At 47.1% G+C, this 24,195-nt stretch overlaps 1 protein-coding gene and 1 non-coding gene across 2 annotated transcripts in view; one reads left to right on the plus strand and one right to left on the minus strand.

The window, feature by feature from the left end:
- NEU1 (neuraminidase 1) overlaps positions 1 to 24,195 on the plus strand; it is a 105,963-nt gene that overhangs the window by 12,441 nt on the left and 69,327 nt on the right. The window lies entirely within an intron of this gene.
- Positions 2,607 to 2,707, minus strand: LOC147717768 (small nucleolar RNA SNORD16). Its single transcript, XR_015296335.1, has one exon. It is a non-coding gene; the product is annotated as a small nucleolar RNA SNORD16 (small nucleolar RNA).

Here is a 24,195-nt window from a genome sequence, read left to right on the forward strand (position 1 = left end):
ATTGCATTGCAAATGCTTGTTTCTACATGTTGCAGAGCAGCGTGGGCTGTTGTGCAGCATATCTTATAGTAAACAAAAATAAAGCGCTGTGGCGCTGCTAGCGTCATATCGTTTTTTTTGTTTACTTCAAGACACAGCAGCACGCGCTGTTCTGCAACATGTCAAAAAAACATTGACAACGCCAATAGGTTTCCCATATGCAAAACTAATTGGCTATGCCAATGCTTGTTACTGCATTGCCTTCAGTAAGCTCAAATCTACGCAATCTTCCCTACCTAGAAGAAACACTTATACACCTGTATTTACGAGTAATTAACTGCCCCAATTTGCAAGCATGGAACTTTTTTTGACTATCTGATTCACTAATAGGGCAACTTTTATTTTGGTGCCTGAGTTGTTCTTTCCCAGTCCGACCCTGGGTGCAGAACCCGACCTGCTTTGGGCTAGGATTAGAACAGACCTCTCGCACGAGAGACTTTGTTCCTACATGGGTCTGGTTTCTGCCCGCTCCTTACTGGTCGGGGAGCCTCTTTATTTCAGTCACTAGGGGTGAGCTGTAACTTGAAACATGTCTGGATTTGTGGCACTGGCTTATGACTGACTCCAGCCCGACCCTACTGGCTTGCCAGGGATTTTTCAGATTCCTTTCCAGCCTGGTCCTGAGAGGTCACTCAGACAGCTGCACGCTCATCCGACTTCTCTCCTGCCTTGAACCCACCCTGCCGCCCTGACTGCCAGGGCTCTCTACGGAGGGGCGGGGCTAAGGGGCGGCTCATACCAGGGTGTGTTCACAGTCAGGAGGGTGAATGCCTCGCTAACCCTCAGGTGAGGCTCACGTGAGCACACCTGTGTCCGCCTGGTCAACAGCATCACGAGGGAACTGCAATTATGTGGGGTGGGGAAATACCAGCGTCCATAAACGGAAAAGTATTTAAAACTAGCATTTACAATAGGTCTCGCATTTGCGAGCGTTCCAGCTATTGACATTGTAAATGACAAAGCCTTTTGTTTTGAAAGTTCGTAAGTGATTTGCAAACACGCAGTTTATACTTATATAGTTGTTGCTTCCAAGGAGCAAGGCTGGCAGTAACTGCGCCTCTTTTACTGACAGCTTTGCTTCTTCGTAAGCCAGGACTATAAGTACAAAGTGCGTGTTTATGCACAGCTTACAGGTTTTCAAACCTTATAAATAAAAGGAATTGTCATTTATAATGCCAATAGCACAAACTCTTGCAAAGGAGAGCCCTATTGCATTGCAAGTGCTTTTTTGTGAAGCACCTCCACTCCAGTTGCATCAAAACGTACTCCTGGCTCCGAAAATGAGGGGGTACTGGGGGAGGCAAAACCCCTCTTCAAGTAATACTCACACTGAGCATGTGGCGGATGTAGGAGCAACTTCAGGAGGGCAGCTGGAAAACGTGCACTCCTGAGTGCTCACATGAAAAAAGGAGTTCCTTAAAAGTGAACCATAGAAAGATATACATCTGGCAATTAATTAAAATAATGGAAGGGAGGCTTTGGTTTAGAGCATGGGTACTCACAAACATTTGCCCAGGGGTTTGGTCTGTGATGTGACCGAGGGCCGTATCCATGCTAGCAGGGTGGCGATCGGGGGGGGGGGGGGGCACTTTTGGTGCAAGATGACTTTGAAAATGAAGGTGTCTAAAGTTAAGTGGTGCAGGACAACCGAGTTAGTTCCTTTCTCTAATTTCAATTAACCTTTAAATAACTGCTTGCCTGTATAATTAACAGTTTTGCTGTTGATAAAGGGGCCGCATGTAAAGGTCAGAAGGGCCGCATGCGGCCCCCTGGCCGTACTTTGAGTATCACTGGTTTAGAGGAAGGACAAATACAAGAAAGTGAAAAAAGATATCGAAGAATTAAAAAAATAAGTGATAAAGCCAACCAACAGTACGGAATGGGTAAGCTCATAGGTCACTGGCAACCATACAGCTTTCACTGTCTGTAAGGCACGACATAAAAAAAAAAAACAGTATCATTGGAGTGGTGAAAGCATCCCAATTTGTACCGAGGGTGAATTGTAATGATCAATTAAAAAAATATTGAAAAGAGAAGTACACATTTTGACCCATTATATGACTTGCTTTGCTAATGCCATTAGAACTTTTCTCATGGTGTTTAGAAACACGGACCGATGAAGTAGAAGTCATCCTTTTGTGAAGCGGTAATATTGATAATCCATTTTGTAGGTGAAATGCCCAACAAATGCCTATTGTGCGCACACGAACACATTCTGAAATTAACTGGCACAACCACCAAAATCACAAATTCAGAAATAATACAAGTAGAAAAAGCTTCATACTAGCTAATTCACTGACCGCATAGGGTTGTCTGTTCTTCTGCAGGTTAGTGGGAGCAAAGTTCACAATATCTGGACGAATAGGAAACCCAGTATGCAAGGTGACATTTTTTCCCCGATACCTCCCCTTTTTAAGAGTACACAAATATCAAGGGACGTGCGCAGGCCTGAAGGAAAAAGAAATTCAGCATTAATTGATCTCCATGTATTACGGATCCACACAAACTCTTTACTTCTTGATATTCAATCTGATGGTAAAGGTGAAATGTTAGCAGATCAATCACGTCGGTCAGACTCAAAATGATCGTCAGCATGTAGCAGCATGTTAAGCACAGCAGGCAACTGTCACTGACCACCAAGTAAGGCATAAATTACAACATCATAGCATCCACCATCCTATGTCAGATGGACATTGTTATTCAGTTTAGGGGCACACGTTTTAAAACGAACAAAAATGGTCACTTATTGTCATATCATTTGTTTCAGAGATGGTCATGTTTTGCCATTTCAAAACATGCAGATTACAGTGTAAAGGCAAGGCCTGAACAACTGTACCTCAAGCATTAAGACAGTGGGGCTGCGGCTCTCGTATAACACGAAAAGAACAAATGAGCCTGCAGTTACTGTTCCGGTAATTTCATCCATACCCTTCGCTCTGCTTTGCTCACTGTATATCCGAAAGCAGCAGTCCACTTGTCAAGGGTATGGATGAAATTACCGGAACAGTAACTGCAGGCTCATTGGAGTTTTGAACAATTTGCATGAATACCCATCGAGGGAAATGATTGGCGAAACTACAAGTCCCAGGAGGCCCATCAGGGTGCGTGATGTAATTCCATGTGACTTGGTTATGCAAATCAGTAATTAATAGCCCGTGATCAAGGGGAGTTATTCTCCGAAACACGTAGGGCGCTGTTTGAATTATGCAGTTCAAGCTGTTTTTTTCTACAATAAAGGGACTTGCAGAAATGCTATGAGACCCGCCTTTTGGTCGAATGCAGTTCCGCCTGTTGGACACTTGAGCTTATATATATATATATATATATATATATATATATATATGATTAAAGAAACCAGCTAGGCTGGAATTAAATGAGTTTATTAAATGGTTGTCAAGTAGCATGGAAATTAGATGTCTGGCTAATGTTGTTGTTAACTACATGAAACATCCATGCTCTCAACGTCCAAAATTGAATACTGCAGCAGCATTTTTGTGTCGTGACTCCAGGGCACGGGGAGATAGGCTGCAACAGCAGGACACAAAATAGGAAAAAGACAGTCGCTGAATACTTATGGCAACGAAGACATGAGTAGGGCTTGAATTTTATAGTGGGGGGGCGATGGTGACAAATGGGCAGCTGCTCAAGACTTCCGAACCGACTGGGTGCAAGAAAATGTCTACGATCTGGGGTGAAGGGCAACAAAGGAAAAAGAGATCTCCCAAACAGAGAAGCACTGAAGACTCTACGTGGCCGGTGCTCCTGTGCGTTGATCGGAAGTGATGTATCGTCGGCAGAACCAGTAAGGAGAAAGCAAAGAAGAGCAACGCTGTAGTGAGCCAATTGTAAGCAGGGGGTGGGAATAAAGTAGTTTTATTCATTACAGCATGTCTTTGAGACAGCGCATGCACGCTGATGCTCGACCTAACAAAGGTCAAATAAAACAAAAGACGCGAGTCCCCACATGAGAAACATGTCGAACAGGCAAGTAAGCTTCGGGATACCCAGTGGGTGATAGTGTGCTTTACAGATACTTTTGACACAAGCGTCATGTGACATGAGAGTCCAGTACCAAGGGGCCTAATGAGGGGTGCAACTTGTGGGTGAGCCGGTGAAGAGAAACCGAACCCCTGTAAGCAGGTTGGACAAACAAATACACTTTCAAGCGTCAACCCCCCCCCCCCCCCCCCCGTAACACTGCCCTGGAGCGCCAGGAACATTAATGGCGCAGAGCTCTCTAGTTCTAAAGTCTTAGGAATGAGTGCTAATTACAGTATGTGATGAAATCATAGGAAGAGCACTCGACTCCTGAGGCTTCAGTCACGTGATGGGCATCCTCCCTGGTACTGCGTGGAAAGTGAGGAAAGTCTGGATCTAACATTGCTTTGTGACTACTAAAGAAAACAACATGTTGGTAAAGCGGTCCATCATGCCGAAGATGTGGGTCAAAGCAGCCTGTCCAGTAAAGCTGGGTGTCTTCCTTCCCATCCAGTACGACCCAAGAGCCTCCGTTTAGAGCTTAAAATCACTGGTGAGGGGAGCCTTGATGATGGCTGCAGGTGATATGAAGAGAGGTATATTGGCAGCTCAGTGTTTCCATTGCATCTGATTCTGAATGCAACGGTGTTGAGTAGCCCTGGTTGTCCAATGGTTATTTAAGGCCTTGTGTGGGTCAAGAGTACAAGAAGAACGTGTTTGCCTATAGGTTGGGATCTGTACAGTTCCACCAACCACTTGAAAGGGAGTCATTTCCATATAGTTTCCCAGCTAAGTTTGTGGTGTAGAAGTAGTTAAATAAACACATTGTGTCTCTGTCAAGTGTAGTGTGACCACCTCACTGTCTTTACGGACGGGCTCCAGTCCTGGACTTTTACACTGCAAATTATTTCTGTCAGGTATGTTAGTCTAATTAGGTGATTGGATTCAAGCCAAGGCTACAATACTCCGAAAGCAGTAGATTGTCAAACAAAATATCAGGGCGGAGAACAGTGTCCGTAATGTCAGGCAGTGAGGTGGTTGCACTAGCTGGGGGTCTAATGTGATTTCCAGGGAGGATAGCTTAATATGGTTTCTTTTTGTTGGGAATGACTTGAATGATCCACCCATGGTCGTTGCTAGCTGCGGTTGACCTTGGATGTTTGGAACGCTATGGAGCAGATCAAAGGTGGTGTTCGTGTGGTCTGAAAGTGATCGACTGAAGAGAGTAGCCTTCATGTAGATCTAATGGGGGAATTCACAGGAGCAGTGTAAGTCTGTGGAACACTCTACCAGCGAACCCGAAACACCAGCTCAACCTACTGTCCTTCCGAAGGGGATTAGAAATTTTCCTATCTAAGAGATATTTCAAACAAGTACTATCCAGATCTTTGCACTTTCTTCCACAACCGAATCTGTACCTTCCCTCTCCCCCTGTTCTTTTGATCCACTTAACTAACCAGCTTACCATTCCTCCATCCACTTTACTCAACTTCGTCACCGTTGCTATTATCGTTGCATGCTAAGCACACACATGTTCTTGTAAAGCATGATAATGCCTTGAGGCATAAACATATCCAACAAATTAAATACCTTTTCAAAGCCATAAGGGACTTTGAGAACGTGTCATTGCCTCAGCTAGCCCCACTTCAGTTGAAAGTGTTAAAATTAAAATAAGCAAGATTCCGGTTATGAGACTTGGAACCAGTCACCTTATAAGTAAATGGTGTCTGAATGGACGGAATCTGGGTGAGGTCAGTAAATTGAATTATTTTGGTATGCGCTTTACTGGTAGAGGAGGGTGTATGCCACACAGTAAGCGCCAGCACACATGAAGTCTGGCTATATCGTACCTAGTATGGACATCAGATCGCACTCCAGGTAAAAGGATGACAGCTCGGGGGGGAGGGGAGAAGGTGCCAGGAAAAACAGTTTGGCTCTTTGTATTGAGGTATTCAAGCTGGTTGTACACTTAAAAAAGAGCTTTATGCAGCAAATGTTTTAGATATTGCGCTTTTTAAAATCCTCATTTTGAAAGAGTGAATACAAATAAAAGATTTGATTAAAAAATGTTCCCATGAGGAGGACGTTTAGGACCATGCCTTGGCTCTGGCCTCACAATGGCTTTCTCTTTGCACATGGTGCATCTAAGTAGACATGTATGCCTTTTTGTAATCAGCGCAAAATTGGGCAAACTAGGGCATTAAGGCTGGGCCAAGTAAAACTAGGGCAATCCTAGTTAACTGGTGTGCGCAATATATAAACAAAGGTAAGACCAGCCTCTGAGAGCAATAGTAGTAAGGTGTCCATGATGTAATGTTGTCCTGCCTCTGGTATGAAGGTAGCAGAGTTCCTTCTAGGAACGACTTACCTTGTCCAGGTGGTGGTGCTGAAGTAAGAGAACTGCAAATAGTTGGCCAGTAGAAACCTGCACTGGTGCCGTCTTGTGATAAAACCGCATTCAGCATTAGATTTTTAGAGTGTGCAGTGATTATTATTTTTTTTAAAATATTAATGCACATTAAAACTTTGTATGCAGTATGTTTTACTTTTGTCTTCATAGCTCGTATATTTATTTTGGCTGTTCACTGTACTTGTGTACAAAAAATAAAATATATTCTGTGAACAACAAACAGTGGTAAAAATGACATTATAGTTAGGTGTTGCAAAGTGAGACGTTATCTTACTTTATAAAACTCCAAAACCACTCAAATGCAACCGATCTAATTTAATGACCTAACTATAATTTACGCCCCATCATGCACTGCTTGACAGCGTTGATGACCTCCCTCGAGTTTCCACCTGGCCTTTAGATCATGCAACTTGTATTTGGAGCCAATTGGGACCCTGATGGAGGGGACCGAAATGTCCAACCACGGACGACGATCATCTCTACCTAAAAACCTAATCCATCCAGGCCAAATTAAAGGCAATTTAAGGGTTCAGTGGGGAGCAATAACGAGCAAAGGTAAGGTATTGCTGTAGCAGACCGACGACACATTATCCGTGCTGTTTCCAATGAAAATATTAGTGGTTGTACTTCCCAAATCGTAACTTTATTTTAACTGTGGAAGTTTGTTAGTAAATTATGTTTATAATTGAAACTTTAGCTGTTGAGGTGGGGCTCATGCGTCCACAGAGATATATCTTTAGATATGACACCATAGAAATACATATATTAATAATGGTACTTGGATAAGTAGATAAAGACATGGCACAAGATATACGTTAATACGTCTTATAAAGTGCACAACAATCAGAACACTATATGATAAAGGTATGGTTTGTAACTTAAAAAGGCTTATTCTGGAGGAAACCGGAAATGAATTTCATGCCCAGACACTGTAAATCAAAGGTCATGTTAAATCCTTGGATTATGGTTACCCAGGGAACGGCAGCAAGATTCCATGACTGCGTTGAACTTCCTGTGTGTAAAGGGGTTGAGTTACTTGCTGCCTGTCCTTCTAGTAATCTCCCCCTGAATTTATTTCGCTGTCCGCCTACGCTTCATTTTAGGTCATAGCGACCAAGAACAAGATGTTAAGGACAGAGCTCACTCTACCAAGATAGATGGTAGCCCCCAATTAGCATCAAAACCTGAGATTTGTCACTTGCGTATCTGTGTTAGAATTTGTTTGCTTTGATTGAGCCCACTGATTTACCAGATGATGTCATGATGCTAAAACCAGGGGTCACCAGATTAGACTAGTTGTCCGCAAAATGGCCCAAATCCCTCCTTCTATTTTGGGGAGAACTCCCACCTGTCCTCCTTCAGAAATGCTTTGCCCACATCGAGTATTCCACATTTGGAATCCTGTTCTCTGCCCGATTTATCGCCATTTAGTAGTGCGTGTCTCAACTATTTAATTATAACTGTGAATCCTGTGGCCTTGACCCCTCCTCAGCCTGTACCCCTGTGTCCCTTGATTGTCCCAGAGCAGTGGGAGTTGGAGATCCCATGCTCCTTGGTGATCCTTTGGCAGGCAGTCCTGCATGTCCTTCTACGTTTGTGGGAACTTTCATATGCAGTTACTTTTGTAACTTTATGATAAACAAGATTCCTGTCACATTTCCTGCCTTGCTCACGTGTTTCCTCATAACTTGAGCCTTAGTTTCTGCACCCATTGCCACCCTGGAAAGAAGCCCTGTGGGGCGCTGAGTTTATGCAGCCTAGAAGACAGAGGTTAGTAAATGTAAGCAGCATTTACTATGCATGCTCTAATGTGTTTACCCATCAAACCTAACCAGCCATTGCTCAGCCATCCACCTCATTTGGCCTTGTATTTCTGCCGCTCGCATGTCCATTTTAGTCTTCGCTTCAATCGTCTTTAATCCTTCCCACAGTGCTGGTGTTTTGCTTGATAAGCTACAGTTCACCCAGTTGTGGGAAAGATTAGAGAGAGTGAATTTGAGCAAAACAATAGAATGGCCAGGAGAAAGCCAGTTGAAGGAAATGTCGGTTATGGTATTCACTCTGTAGATTTGTAAATATATCTTGCACTGATAAGTTTGAAAGGTCTGCAGCAAGTGCTTATTACTTAGTAACTTTAATTCATGTGAATATGTCTTAAAACCTGTGAGTGAAACAAGCAAGCTTGAGGAAAAGAGATGCATTTAAGATAAGAATATTACCTATCCATCCTAATGCCACAGGAGTGGAGGAGGAAACATCAGGACATTAGCAAGGCCACTCAAGAGAAAGAAGTTGGAAGCAAGTGTGCTGCTCATATGAAGGGGACAGTAGTTTCTTGAGAAGGGTAGCACCACGCAAAAGTGCTGCAGCGGCGGTGTCTTCAGGTATTATACATGTAGATTGACTACTGTACAAGAGGAATCCGTGACCAGAGTTCTATATTTGGATCCATAGTGTGCAGCACTACTATTACAGCAGAAGATGAGAAAGTCAAATCTATACAGAACCTAGAAAAGGACTGGTACTTACTCGGAATAATTTTCAATTATATATGTACAAGTAAACAGTTGTGGATGCATTGTACGTGCCAGTTTCCAAATGCAATACTTTTGTTAAACCTGTAGTGCAAGTTCCCAGTGTCCTTTTACCGAAAAAGTCTGTCTCTGTTTCAGAACACAGAGTATGGGTTGCTTACATTTGTTGGAACCTCTGGCTGCAAATATCAGCTCATGAGCTACCTTTCATTGGAAGGACACTCATTGGAGAGCAAAGAGTGAAAACCAGAGATGGAAGGCAAGGCCAAATCATGGAATGACTGAGGAGAATGAATAACCTTGTCAGAATGAAGCGCGATCAAGAGACGAAATGGCAGACAGATGAGGAACAGCGAATACGGCATGAAAAGCAGAAAAGTGATTCAAAGAGTTAAGTGAGACTGAATGAATGACAATGGTGCTTCCTATTGTAGTTACTATAGTGGAGCTCTGAGTGTAAACTCTTTCCTCTTTCATTTTGTCGGAGAGTTCACAATGTAAACCCCTTCCTATTCCTTTCGTAGAAAAGTTCAAGATTCAAAATGCAACTCTCAAAGTAATGAAGCAGAGCAGGCCATAGATGACTCGGAGTAGCCGTGGGCTGGAAACCTAGAACTGAGAAATGCAACAATAAGTCGGTGTCAAACCAATATTTTTTTACTTTAAAAATTAAAATTACTTTAAGGCAAACTAAATACTGTACTCCACATGACAAATATTTTCAAGTGGAACTACAAATTATAGCCACTTTAAATCACAGGTTAAATATGGTATAGATTACTTACTGAAAAGAAAGATCAAAGGGGGCAACTAACCCTATACAGGGAGTTTGCTTCTGTAATCTGGAGTAGCGTGCGATAATTTGAGCACTAGCAGGCTCTAATCCTTTTATATGGGCCTATTGGAAATCATGAGGCTTTTCACGAGGAAAAAGGTCAAGTCAACCGGTTTGTCAACTTGTTCGCAATGTAAAATGAGAGGCCTGTTACAGGCAGTGCAAAACCTCTTTCTATAATGTTCACCACACGAACCTTCCCAATGTAGTGGTGAAAGGGTTACAATACACCAATGCAATGTAAAAAATATCTTCCTACTGTATTTGATGGGGTCTTCTTTCACAATGTTCCCATCAGTTATGAGCAGCGGCACTACTCTTTTAGGGGGACTAACACAACAATTTTTCAATTAAATACTTTTCGATAAAATCAACATGTGGGCAAAGCCGCAGCTCTTCTTACAGCTCATTTTGTGCTGTTCACATGCATTGTGTGCTCCCAAGCCAGACCTCACTACAATTAAATTCCCAAAAAACAGGGCTTGTCAGAGGGGAGAACCGAAACCCTTGCCTGTCACTGTAATATGTGGGAATCCATGTCAGAAAATAGTTGCATGTAGGCTTTAACACTCTGCAATAACAATCCACCCATGAAGGCCTATTGGCTTTAAAATGTTTTTCGCAATGAGTAAAGCAGGCCTATGGTGTTTGTCATAACTTTACATAACTAACACATCAGACATAACTTTTCCCAGTGACTCACTCAGGCCTAACGCCTTGATCATGGCTTGTCACCATAACCAACTCAGGCCTACCGCATTGAGAATAATTTGTGCAATCAAAGAAGCTTTTTTAAGTAGAAGAGCAAACCGCCTGCCCAATTAACTGCAGTTTGCAAGAAGTTCAACCTGTGGGTGAAGTCAAAGCCCCTCTCTCAGTAGTGTGTTTTTTAAAGCTCTTTTTCTGTTGATCATATAAGGTTAGGCAACCGCTGTGCTGTCAAGCCAGACCTAAAAAAGCCTGAAGAAGAGAACACACTTCAGTGATTTAAGGGAAGTGAACGAAAAAAATGGGGAAAGGAGTGCAGGTTTCAGAAATCCCTCGTAAGTTAATAATAATGCCAGTGACCTATCACGGACCCGAATCATACATAAAAATTAGATATAAAAATAGGCCTACTCATCACTGGGTATGCAGGGGCTTTAAAGCTAACTCTTTCTTTCACTGGCAGCCAGTGAAGGGAGCAAAGAGCAGGTTTAGCTGAGAGGCGATTTGACAATCCCAACAGTAGTCTGGCTGCCAGTTTTGGACCCTTTGCAATTTAGTGTTTACTGCAATCGGGGCCCCCAAGTAAAGTTCATTTCCATAGTCTATCCTTGATAGTATCAGTGATTGGACTTGGAATTTCGTGGCTTAGGAAGGAAGAAGAGGAAGCACTTTTCTGGCCATTCTAAGAAAGCCATTCATAGTCTGTGTCTTCTGGCTGCATATGCTAACTGCATGTGTTAATCGACTTGAGAATTCGTTGGTATTCTCTTCTTCCTACTCCGGTGTCTGGGGTTACCCCTGATGATGTGTTCTTAACTGAGGTGTGTGACATAGGGCGGGTGACCAGACATACAGTTTTTTCTGCTCTAATCTTGTTATTGTAACTTGATATAATAGACCCTTAAGCCAGGTTATTTGGGCTTGCATCTCGCCGTAATGCCACACGACAAATCCACCTAAGCATCCACTCAGTTATCCGCATTGCATTTCAATAGATTATTACAGACAGTTACACTCTGCCTGCCAATATTTGCAAAGGCCTAGGAGGGTGATCTAGAAAACAACATCAGGGGGAGCAGGGTAGATTTAAGAGGGAGAACACTATAATATATTTTTTTTACTTCTGAACTATCCTCTAACCTAGGTTTGCAGGGACAAAGATGAGGAATGAAAATGAGAGTGCTAATAATGAAAGAAGCCAATCTAAAAACATGAGTACAAGCAATGAGTGAGTCCAATCATAGCACACAAGTGCCGGCAATGAGTGAGTCCAATCAAAGCATGCGCGTGCTGGCAATGACTGAGTCCAATCAAAGCATGCGCGTGCTGGCAATGACTGAGTCCAATCAGAGCACGCGTGTGCTGGCAATGAGTGAATCCTATCGTAGCACCTGAGTACCGGCAATGAGTGAATGCAATCATAGCCCGCGAGTGCCGGCAATGAGTGAGTGCAATCATAGCACGCGAGTGCCGGCAATGAGTGAGTGCAATCATAGCACGCGAGTGCCGGCAATGAGTGAGTGCAATCATAGCACGCGAGTGGTGGCAATGAGTGAGTCCAATCATAGCCTGAGATTCCCGGCAGTGAGTGAGACCAATCGGAGCACCTGAGTACCGGCAATGAGTGAGTTTATTCATAGCACGCGAGTGCCGGCAATGAGTGAGTGCAATCATAGCACGCAAGTGGGGCAATGAGTGAGTCCAATCATAGCACGCAAGTGCTGGCAATGAGCGAGTCCAATCAGAGCACGTGCGTGGAGGCAATGAGTGAATCCAATCATAGTACCTGAGTACCGGCAATGAGTCAGTGCAATCATAGCACGCGAGTGCCCGCAATGGGTGAGTGCAATCATAGCATGCGAGTGTCAGCAATGAGTGAGTCCAATCAGAGCACGCGCGTGGTGGCAATGAGTAAGTCCAATCAGAGCACGCGCGTGGTGGCAATGAGTGAATCCAATCGTAGTACCGGCAATGAGTGAGTCCAATCATAGCACGCAAGTGCTGGCAATGAGTGAGTCCAATCAGAGCACGTGCGTGGTGGCAATGAGTGAGTCCAATTAGAGCACACGTGTGGTGGTAATGACTGAGTCCAATCAGAGCACGCGCGTGGTGGCAATGAGTGAGTCCAATCAGAGCACGCGCGTGGTGGCAATGAGTGAGTCCAATCAGAGCACGCGCGTGGTGGCAATGAGTGAGTCCAATCAGAGCACGCGCGTGGTGGCAATGAGTGAATCCAATCGTAGTACCGGCAATGAGTGAGTCCAATCATAGCACGCGAGTGTCGGCAATGAGTGAGTGCAATCATAGCACGCGAGTGCCGGCAATGAGTGAGCCCAATCATAGCACGCGAGTGCCGGCAATGAGTGAGCCCAATCATAGCATGCGATTCCCGGCAGTGAGTGAGTCCAATCAGAGCACGCGCGTGCTGGCAATGAGTGAGTCCAATCAGAGCATGCGCGTGCTGGAAATGAGTGAGTGCAATCGTAGCACGAGAGTGCCGGCAATGAGTGAGTGCAATCATAGCATGAGAGTGCCGGCAATGAGTGAGTGCAATCATAGCATGCGAGTGCCGGCAATGAGTGAGTGCAATCATAGCACGTGAGTGCCATCAATGAGTGAGTCCAATCAGAGCACGCTATTCCCGGCAGTGAGTGAGTCCAATCAGAGCATGCGCGTGCTGGCAATGAGTGAATCCTATCGTAGCACCTGAGTACCGGCAATGAGTGAATGCAATCATAGCACGTGAGTGCCGGCAATGAGTGAGTGCAATCATAGCACGCGAGTGCCGGCAATGAGTGAGTGCAATCATAGCATGCGAGTGCCGGCAATGAGTGAGTGCAATCATAGCATGCGAGTGCCGGCAATGAGTGAGTCCAATCATAGCACGCGAGTGCCGGCAATGAGTGAGTCCAATCATAGCACGCGAGTGCCGGCAATGAGTGAGTCCAATCAGAGCACGCGCGTGGTGTCAATGAGTGAGTGCAATCATAGCACGCGAGTGTCGGCAATGAGTGAGTGCAATCATAGCACGCGAGTGTCGGCAATGAGTGAGTGCAATCATAGCATGCAAGTGGGGCAATGAGTGAGTCCAATCATAGCACGCAAGTGCTGGCAATGAGTGAGTCCAATCAGAGCACGTGCGTGGTGGCAATGAGTGAATCCAATCGTAGTACCCGAGTACCGGCAATGAGTAAGTGCAATCATAGCACGCGAGTGCCCGCAATGAGTGAGTGCAATCATAGCATGCGAGTGTCAGCAATGAGTGAGTCCAATCAGAGCACGCGCGTGGTGGCAATGAGTGAGTCCAATCAGAGCACGCGCGTGGTGGCAATGAGTAAGTCCAATCAGAGCACGCGCGTGGTGGCAATGAGTGAGTCCAATCAGAGCACGCGCGTGGTGGCAATGAGTAAGTCCAATCAGAGCACGCGCATGGTGGCAATGAGTGAGTCCAATGAGAGCACGCGCGTGGTGGCAATGAGTGAGTCCAATCAGAGCACGCGAGTGTCGGCAATGAGTGAGTCCAATCAGAGCACGCACGTGGTGGCAATGAGTGAGTCCAATTAGAGCACGTGCGTGGTGGCAATGAGTGAGTCCAATCAGAGCACGCGCGTGGTGGCAATGAGTGAGTCCAATCAGAGCACGCGAGTGGTGGCAATGAGTGAGTCCAATCAGAGCACGCGAGTGCCGGCAATGAGTGAGTCCAATCATAGCCTGCGATTCCCGGCAGTGAGTGAGACCAATCAGAGCACCTGAGTACCGGCAATGAGTGAGTTTAATCATAGCACGCGAGTGTCGGCAATGAGTGAGTGCAATCATAGCACGCGAGTGTCGGCAATGAGTGAGTGCAATCATAGCACGCGAGTGTCGGCAATGAGTGAGTGCAATCATGGCACGCGAGTGTCGGCAATGAGTGAGTGCAATCATGGCACGCGAGTGTCGGCAATGAGTGAGTGCAATCATGGCACGCGAGAGTCGGCAATGAGTGAGTCCAATCATGGCACGCGGTGCCAGCAATGAGTGAGTCGAATCATAGCCCGCGATTCCCGGCAGTGAGTGAGTCCAATCAGAGCACCTGAGTACCGGCAATGAGTGAGTTTAATCATAGCACGCAAGTGCCGGCAATGAGTGAGTGCAATCATAGCACGCGAGTGTCGGCAATGAGTGAGTCCAATCATAGCACGCGAGTGCCGGCAATGAGTGAGTCCAATCAGAGCACGCGCGTGGTGGCAATGAGTAAATCCAATCGTAGCACCTGAGTACCGGCAATAAATGGATGTCCTCGGAGCACGCGAGTGCCGGTAAGGAGTGAATCCCCTCGGAGCACGCGAGTGCCGGTAAGGAGTGAATCCCCCTCGGAGCACGCGAGTGCCGGTAAGGAGTGAATCCCCCTCGGAGCACGCGAGTGCCGGTAAGGAGTGAATCCCCCTCGGAGCACGCGAGTGCCGGTAAGGAGTGAATCCCCTCGGAGCACGCGAGTGCCGGTAAGGAGTGAATCCCCTCGGAGCACGCGAGTGCCGGTAAGGAGTGAATCCCCTCGGAGCACGCGAGTGCCGGTAAGGAGTGAATCCCCTCGGAGCACGCGAGTGCCGGTAAGGAGTGAATCCCCTCGGAGCACGCGAGTGCCGGTAAGGAGTGAATCCCCTCGGAGCACGCGAGTGCCGGCAATGAGTGAGTGCAATCATAGCACGCGAGTGCCGGCAATGAGTGAGTGCAATCATAGCACGCGAGTGTCGGCAATGAGTGAGTGCAATCATAGCACGCGAGTGTCGGCAATGAGTGAGTGCAATCATGGCACGCGAGAGTCGGCAATGAGTGAGTGCAATCATGGCACGCGAGAGTCGGCAATGAGTGAGTGCAATCATGGCACGCGAGAGTCGGCAATGAGTGAGTGCAATCATAGCACGCGAGTGCCGGCAATGAGTGAGTGCAATCATAGCACGCGAGTGCTGGCAATGAGTGAGTCCAATCATAGCACGTGAGTGCCGGCAATGAGTGAGTCGAATCATAGCCTGCGATTCCCGGCAGTGAGTGAGTCCAATCAGAGCACCGGCAATGAGTGAGTGCAATCATAGCACGCGAGTGCCGGCAATGAGTGAGTGCAATCATAGCACGCGAGTGCCGGCAATGAGTGAGTGCAATCATAGCACGCGAGTGCCGGCAATGAGTGAGTGCAATCATAGCACGCGAGTGCCGGCAATGAGTGAGTCCACTTTGGCAGAGTGCGCCTCCATCTCATTGGTTCCCCAAGTTGAAACTTGGCTGCGAGTTTGCCGTGCCCTAAGTGACACCTTCATCTATAGTAGCATTTTAGCCAGTTTTGTATATTTGGTCCCTGTAGTATCACGTTTCCAGTGAGTCTCACAGATTCCATATTGCACTGTAATTTTAGCTAGAAAGCCAACACAGGCTATAGGAGTCCCATCTAGACATGGGTGACTTGGCAGCTATGGAGAAATGCTTTCACTTACAGTTTGAAGGATTTTTTATCAGTGTTGGGAGGGGGTATAAGTCACATTTCTTATCGCTCAAGGCTCGAGACCACATCCTTAAACATCCCTCTGAAAGCTGCTGCTAAAGATAGGGAGTTATGTGATGCAAGACGGTTTGCAGGAACTGTGTCTGCTCGCCTTAGATGACTGCTGTGCTGCTACCGCTGCAGAATCTCAAAATGTTTTCGCCTTTATTTCCTCTTTTTCCAGTGTCCACCGCTCTTGCACAAATACAACAGCACAGCATAAGTGTTCTTTAGAAGCAAAAATGTGGACAGTTACAGAAGGTAGATTATATGGGCTGCCTTATTGTAAACCCACCCACTCTCCGTTCGTCTTTTTGACTCTGGAGGTGGGCATTAGGAAAGCGTTAGCCGACCGTAATGATCTACTAGGAGAGTACCAGCTAAAGGTGTGCCAAAGAAATTCAGGGCCTTCTCTGTTCTCTTGATTGGTTGTTCTAACTAAATGAGTGTGGAAGTACAATTTATAAATCCAGAGCTCATCGGCTCCCATTCCATTCTGGATCACAAGAGAAACTCCTGGAATCCGAGGGTCCAAATGCTCATTGTGTGGCACAGTGCTTCTTTCGTTCCCTGTTTCTGGAGGAAGCGTGTTGTGTCTGCATGCTGAATGCATGTGGTCTCTTCATAGGCAACGATGAATGGAGTGGCAATGCCTTAAAATATAATGTGGTGCCTCCTCTTGGGAGCTTAGGGTAGTCAGCGGTTAGTAGGCACTATTCTGTGTGTGCGGTGTGATCTATTCATTACTCGTGTCTCGGGATCACAATACTGGTGCACTCCAGGTAGATGACCAAGCTACTCCATCTTGGAGCGCGGCTCTCTCATAGCAGCATGTCGAGTAGTCTAGGTTTACTCCAGGAGACGGTAAGTCTTGTTTACTGTGTCATGCTGGGTGTGAGTGAGTGGCTTAGTCTCAGTAATATCTGGCCCTGTCAGTGCTTTCCTTCATTAAAACAATAGAACTCTAAAAACAGGTAACTAAAACAGTGCGCTAAAAAATGCACATTGAAAAGCAAGAGGCCCATCACCTTCTGGGCTAAGATATTAGGCCAAACGTTTTCATGGGCACCAGAATTTTACTTAACATTGAACCCTGTGACCAAGAATATCTTGCATGTAAGGTGCTTCGCTTTGAACTGAGCCTTTTGTGAAAGCGGTCGGGTCTCTTAGAAAAATTTAGGGCTGGGTGTTTGGTAGGCTACAAGGAGTGGATATTGATATCCAAGCTTTAATTTAATATTACTGCTTGTGGTACCCAAGGATGTTGAAAAATGAAAGGTGCCACCCATGCTGAAGGGGACACACCTACAAATCAAAATGTCCATTCTCTAAAACCTACTGCCTCAACAAAGGTCACTGTCCACAAGAATCCCGGGACCAGTTAAGACCCCATTAGGACCCTTTTGCTAGTGATTTGGATACTTTGAGACTAGTGATCATGTATGTCCTCTTGTGCATCCCAAAAAAGTTCCTTTATAGGTGGGAGCCTCTCTGTGGGTGCCTGTACAGGTGGGAGCCTCTCTGCGGGTGCCTGTACAGGTGGGAGCCTCTCTGCGGGTGCCTGTACAGGTGGGAGCCTCTCAGCGGGTGCCTGTACAGGTGGGAGAGTATCTTCGGGTGCCTATACAGGTGGGAGCCTCTCTGCGGGTGCCTGTACAGTTGGGAGCCTCTCTGCGGGTGCCTGTATAGGTGGGAGCCTCTCTGCGGGTGCCTGTACAGACGGGAGCCTCTCTGCGGGTGCTTGTACAGACGTGAATCTGTACAGGTGGGAGCCTCTCTGCGGGTGCCTGTACAGTTGGGAGCCTCTCTGCGGGTGCCTGTACAGGCGGGAACCTCTCTGCGGGAACCTGTACAGACGGGAGTCTCGCTGCAGGTGTCTGTACAGGTGGGAGCCTCTCTGCGGGTGACAGGCAGAAATGTATAGGCGGGAGCCTCTAAGGGTGCCTTTAAGCGTGGGAGCCTGAACCTCAAAATCTACTTGCTGCAGTAGGGTTTCTGAAGGGCTCGCAGAGCGCCCTGGGCTTGGGAATCCCAGCCTCTCACAACCCACTCTCCAACAACCACAACAAGTTGTTTGGTGTGCATTGCCCATGGAGAGGAGAGATTGAGAGCAACGGGGCGGTGGAAGAGGGTAGTGTGTTGTAAGTCATTGGTCCGTCCTGCTGACAGAAACCTACCTCTCTGATGTGGAGAAGCGGTGATTGGTGAGTGGATCTCATAACAGATAATCGCAACACTGAAATTAGCACTTTGGATCACAGACAGTTAAAAGCATAAGGGGAAACAAAGAAAAACTCCAGACAGCTTATCTCAGTGAGGTCACAAGACGGAAACATTTGAAGAGCAAAGCTGTCGTAACCAACCCTCAGTAAGTCACATGCCTAGGATGTTCCACTGCCTGGTTTACTCTGTGACTCATGGCACAGACATATTGGTGTAATTCATATAACAATTAACCTTTCTTGTACACAATTACAGCCAACCGCAGAGCAATGATTAACTGCACTCCAGACCATAACAGCTTCTCTTGGCTTGGTCTTTGCATAAAGCACCTTCCAAAACTCTACAATGGGAGTACCTCTGATTGTAATACTTAGCATATTACTCTCTTCGAATGTGACTCCCTGGTTTGTGTCAAGGTAGGAGTATGGACCCAGAGAGTGAGAGTGTGAGAGAGAGAGAACGAACGAGAACGAATACGTGTGTACATGTATATACACTCGCCTGGCTGATGAGTGGTGTTACCCCGAAACCGATCCCAGGATGCTTGTTTCCGGTCCAGGGAAGGCTTGGCAGTTCGGTTTGGACTGTTCCCATGAGGCACAGGGTCAAGGCTGAGTTGCATATGGCTGGGTCTGAAATGGGGTGCCGAAGTGAGCTAAAGAACGATGATGGATTCAACCCAGATCTGTGAGTGGGGGTGAGTGTCTGAAAAGTTTCAGTGCTCCGTCCATCATCTCCTTGTGTTTGCTAGAAGAGGCAGTGGCACCACCAAACGTTTTTTTGTATCCTTATCAGCAGTAAATTGCCAACTTTTTCATTCTTGTTAGAGTTTTGGGAGGAGTTTGTGAATACCATTAAACGGTTTAGTGAGTGTGCATAGATTTACAGAGCACACAAACCTGGTATTTTCAGCTTCACCTCTACTGTCGGCCCCTTTTAAAAACAAAAATTTAAAACCAACTTTATTGGGTTTTACAGAAGATTCCAGACGTCAACAGTTCAGCATAATTATCATTGATCAGGATCGTAATTGACCAGTCCTTCGTACAGGTAATTCAGTAGCAAACAAAAGAAATAGTGGACACTACATTGATCATAAAGTCCCAACCCTCTCCTAGCAACCCAATGGCCATAGGTCGTTCAGTGTTCCATTCTGGAGCCGCTATACGTGCTCTCAGTCTTGACCTTAAACTCCCTTCCTGCTACTGGCCCCCTCACCAGCCCTCCCCTCCCCAGGCAGGTCACTTTTGTTCAGATTACTAGTTTGCAATACACTTCCACTCCAGTTTAGGTTTCTTAGAGCGGAGGTGTACTGTGGCTGTTGCCTAACTCCATGGGTCCATGATTTGGTCAGGGGTGTGCAGCCTAGCCTACTCCTGCCGGGGGTTCCCCTATTGACTCCTCCGCCACGTCATCAGTCAGCCCCTCGTATTAGATGTGTAGATGAGTGGCAAAATCAGAGCTTTAATAGAATCTAAACCCTGATATAATATGGGCCCTTGGATAATCATAGCTGTTATTAGCAGAACCCTGATAATGAGAACGTCAACCATAATTTGCCATATCACTGCATGGCAGGATAAGGGACACGTGCATTTTAAAAATAAACTCTGTGCTTTCAGTCGCAGCACTGAACCCCAGCCCCTTCACAAAGAATTGAGAACCACTGGCGTTTGCAGAAAAGGGCAGCATTGCCTTGCCGTGAGCAGAGATGCTTTGGAAACTGGTCACATGAAATGGAGCCATTGCCTGCCTATGAACACAGTAGTATTTGTAACTTACTTTTTGCATAAAATGGTGGCACTGAATGGGTGTGAACGCAGAGGTTTTGCAAACTGTTTCCATAGAATAATGCCAGTGATTGCCAGTGAGCACAGCAGCTTTCGAAACTATTTCCATAAAATGGGGACTGTCTACCTATGACTGCCGCAGTTTTTTAAACTAATCCATAATTCTGCCGCAAGATTTGCAGTGGGATTTAGAACTGATCATGTCTTAGTGGCTTTTACATCCTTAGAGTGGCTCGTGATTGGAGAGAGGGTACATTTTAAATCCTCTTGCCTGGTCCACAAAGCTCTGTATGACGGGAGCGGGAGGCTTTCTGCTCGAACGCATCATTCCATTTGGTAAAGCCAGGCTCTATGTGGTATGTTTATTTGCATGCTCATTACTGGCATTCTCTTCTGCCCCTTTAAGTAGTAGAATGTTCATATGTTTGGTATTTTTCACATTCTTTGTAAAATCTCTGTAGCAAAGGACTGGTCAGTTGCTTCTGGACCTTCCACCACTGCGGTGGAATCGTTGCCGTCTTTACTCGTCACACTGAGGTGTGTAACTAATTTTATTTTACTTGGTTCCCTGTCGGGTATTGTTGTTCGAGCCTTTGCTGTCTGAGTGTGACTGCTGGGCTCTCTGCATCCTGCATCTTTTAAGCTGTCTGATTGCGCCACTCACTGAGTTGTCCTCAGCGCTGCAGAGCTCGGGGCTGCTGTCTCGTGGCGCTCTCGCTCCAGCCATTGCGGCCCATTCGGCTGTGGGAGCTCCTGCTCCAGCTATGAGGTGCATACGGCGGTGGGAGCACGAGACTGCCTGTTATGGCGGTGTTCGCTTCAGTCTGCGAGGCCTGACTTACTCCTCCGATGTACAGCTCTGACGCGTGTTACTCTGACGTGGGTCTGTAGTGGGAGGCGGACCACAGGATGGAGTTTAAGGTAAGTTTATTTCAAAGTAAGAAGCCCACAGCGCACTGGAATCCCAACAGTGAATGGTCAAATTGTCTGGAATATCCATGCTCACCGCTCGCAGAGCACGAGTGGGACTTCAACATACACAACTCTTGAAAAGCAACAGAGCGCGAGGACGCGCTCAACACAAAACACGTGCCTGTCGCTAAATATTATTATTATTATTATTTAAAATTTTATAAAGCGCGCAGTTACCCTTGGGCATCCCAGCGCTTTTCCAGACACCATCAGATAGTAAACACGGCCAGTTTAAAGCACTCAAGCGGGAAACAAAAAGGTTTTAAGACCTTTGCGAAAACGCAGTGTGCAGGTCACGGCGCGTAATTTTACAGGGAGCGAGTTCCACAGCTTCGCCGTGTTGAATGAGAATCTTCTGCCGGCCGTGCGGGCCCTTTTAACTCTAGGGACTAAAAGAAGGTGTTTTTGATCCGATCGCAATGTTCTGCTTGCTTTGCATGGGATCGCTAAGTTCTTTAAAATGAGGGGACCTTTCCCTAAAAGGATTTTGTGGGCTGTACAAAGTGCCTTAAATATCACTCTCTCCCGCACTGGAAGCCAGTGCAGCGCTTTCGAACAACGGCACCGGGAACTACAGGAGGGAGAACGATTCTTCTCAGGTGTACCCGCCTGAATACCCGATTTCTAGCGTAACAGCTTTAAACTCTTCTCCTCCCGGGCATGGTTTTTCTAATAAACCTTTAAGGAATCACCCGACTACGCTTCCTAGCGCAATAATAATACTCGTGGCCACATCACAACTTCCAGCTTTTCTTTTCAAAGGCCCTGAAGATTCGCAGTCTGTTTCCCTGCGATGAAACACGTGTTGGCCAGAACAAAAGGAACAATAAATTTGTTTTCCATAACAAGGATTCTACCTCATTGAACTTTCTTTCTGTTGATTCTGAAACACTATTGATGTGCGCAAACCACCACACAACGAGACCAAACTGTATTCGTTGAAAATATATCTCTTTATATAAACTTCAAGCAGGCAAGTGAATACAGTTATCAGACTTCAAAATAGCGGTTCCAAGTTACTTAGTTCAAGTTGCCACAGTTCTTTCTAGCAATAAGTGTTCTTTAGGGCCTTCCGGCCGGTTCAACAAAGTTCTTGTGGGGCGGGCGGCTTCCAGGGGAGCTGTCCCACGCCGCGTTGCCTTCCCGGGGTCGCTGGTCGTTGCGGCTCTCAGCCGAGCAGGTCACGGGTCATCCGGGCAGCGGTGCTCTGTGGCGGCAGGCTCCTTTCCTCGTCGTTCGCTCCAACCCTGTAGGCGGCGGCTGTGTGGTGGCGGCAAGTGGCAGTACGGTCCCCAAGTGCAGGACGTACCCAGCCAAGTGCCGGTGCAGCTGTGCCCTCACAGCTGAGCTGTCGGGCAAGATACCGACCCAGAGGATTCTCACAGGGCGACTGTCCGTCTTTGCAAGTGGATTGGCTGCTCGTGGCGCAGTCAACTCGAGAGCTCGGACCGGACGGGTCCTCCTTCGCTTTGCTCTCGGGCTCCCGGTGCAGTTGCGGTCACGGTGTTCGGGCCAGCGGCGGCTGGACCTCACTTTGCTTTCGCGGTTGCTTTGGGCCCCGGTCACGGTGGTCAGGTGGATGTCGTTGCCTTGGAGGAGATTCCTCCGTCGGTACTGCGGCGATAAGCAGCACACACAGTTGCTTTCTGCAGGGTCTAGCGCCCACTGGTCCTGGGGCGCTGGTCAGGGGGCAAGTTCAGAGCAAGCCCTTGGAGATCGTTCAGCAGAGTTTGGCACAAAGTTTTGTCAAGCAAAAGTCTTCTCGTAGTCTTTCCTTTTTCCTCTCCTTCGGCAGCAAGGCACCAGACACAGGCAAGAGACCGTACCCTTCCTTGTCCTTCACGGTCCTTCTCGTCGGGCAGAGTTCCTTCTGTAGCCCAAACTGGATCTAACTTTCAAGGAGCAGGGCTCCTTCTTTTATACGGTATTTCTTTTGTTCTCGCAGGCCAGGGGGGCCTTTGCATAGCCACTTTCAGTCCTTGAGTACTCCGGTGGGTGTACTCCGGCTTCTGCTGTCAGTGTGAGGGGCAGGCGCATCAGACGCCCCACAGGAGGTGGAGCCACCATTGTGTGGACAGGGGCAGCCAGAAGCACCTTGTTGATGGGGCTTCGCCCGTCCTGGGCCAGGTGTCGGCTGAGTCATCAGTCGCTCCCCAGGAGGGTGGAGCCAGCATTGTGGTGGTAGAGCACAGCAAGATCCAGAGTCAAGAGCCACTCCTACCTCCCACTAAGGTGTAATCTGCGCATTCACCACCTGTCATCCCCCCAGCCCTGTCACTCACACATCCCAGACAGTCAGATACACATACCAGCAGAGGCGGGCTGAAATGGTTAGGCAAGCAAATGCTAACTTTCTAAAAGTAGCATTTGCAAACCCAGGATACTAAAATAAACTTGACTACAAGAAATATTTTATCATCCTGAGTTCAGGCATACTAAACACGACTCGCTACCATGCTCCTTGAGCCTGCTGGGATTATAGGGTGTAATAATTCCAGCAGCTCAGTCTGGCCTAACGGGAGCAGGTAGCCTTCAATAGTGAAATACGATTTTGGTTGTAAGTCACTACTAGGACATGCCACACACATCAGGGCTTGTCCTACCTTGCACCTACAACGCACCCTGCCCGCAGGCCTACCATAGGGGTGACTAATATGTAGTCAAGGGAAGGTTCGGGCTGGCAAGTGGGTGCACTTGCTCAGCTAGCGTGACAGTACGAGACCGCACGCGGGTTCTGCGGTCGCAGTTCCCAGACACATCTTTACGGCTGCTTCGGTGGGTGGCGCAACCAGCGCTGCAGGCCCACTAGCAGTAATGGCATCTACAAGCCCCGGCACTCCTAGTGCACTTTACTAGGGACTAACAGTAAATCCAATGAACCAATCATGGATACCAATCACATGTACAATTTACAGTAGGGAGCACTTGCACTGCGGCACGGGTCAGCCGTGGCGCAGTGCCCTGAGTATCGGAAAACCAGCAAGACATCGGAGGCACATCAGCAAAAAGTGGAAGGGAAACTCACGCCAAGGTGCCAGGTCTAACATGTGTCCCCTCCAGCTGAAATGTGGGGGGAACTACCCTTCCCCAGGGAGTTCCACATCACTAAGGCGGAAAAATCTGGACAGACCGTCAGCGTTGGCGTGATCGGTGCCAGGGCGGTGTTCCACCGTAAAGTCCATACTCTGTAG

Source organism: Lissotriton vulgaris, chromosome 5, assembly GCF_964263255.1.
Source record: "Lissotriton vulgaris chromosome 5, aLisVul1.2, whole genome shotgun sequence".
Classification (NCBI taxonomy): Eukaryota; Metazoa; Chordata; class Amphibia; order Caudata; family Salamandridae; genus Lissotriton; species Lissotriton vulgaris.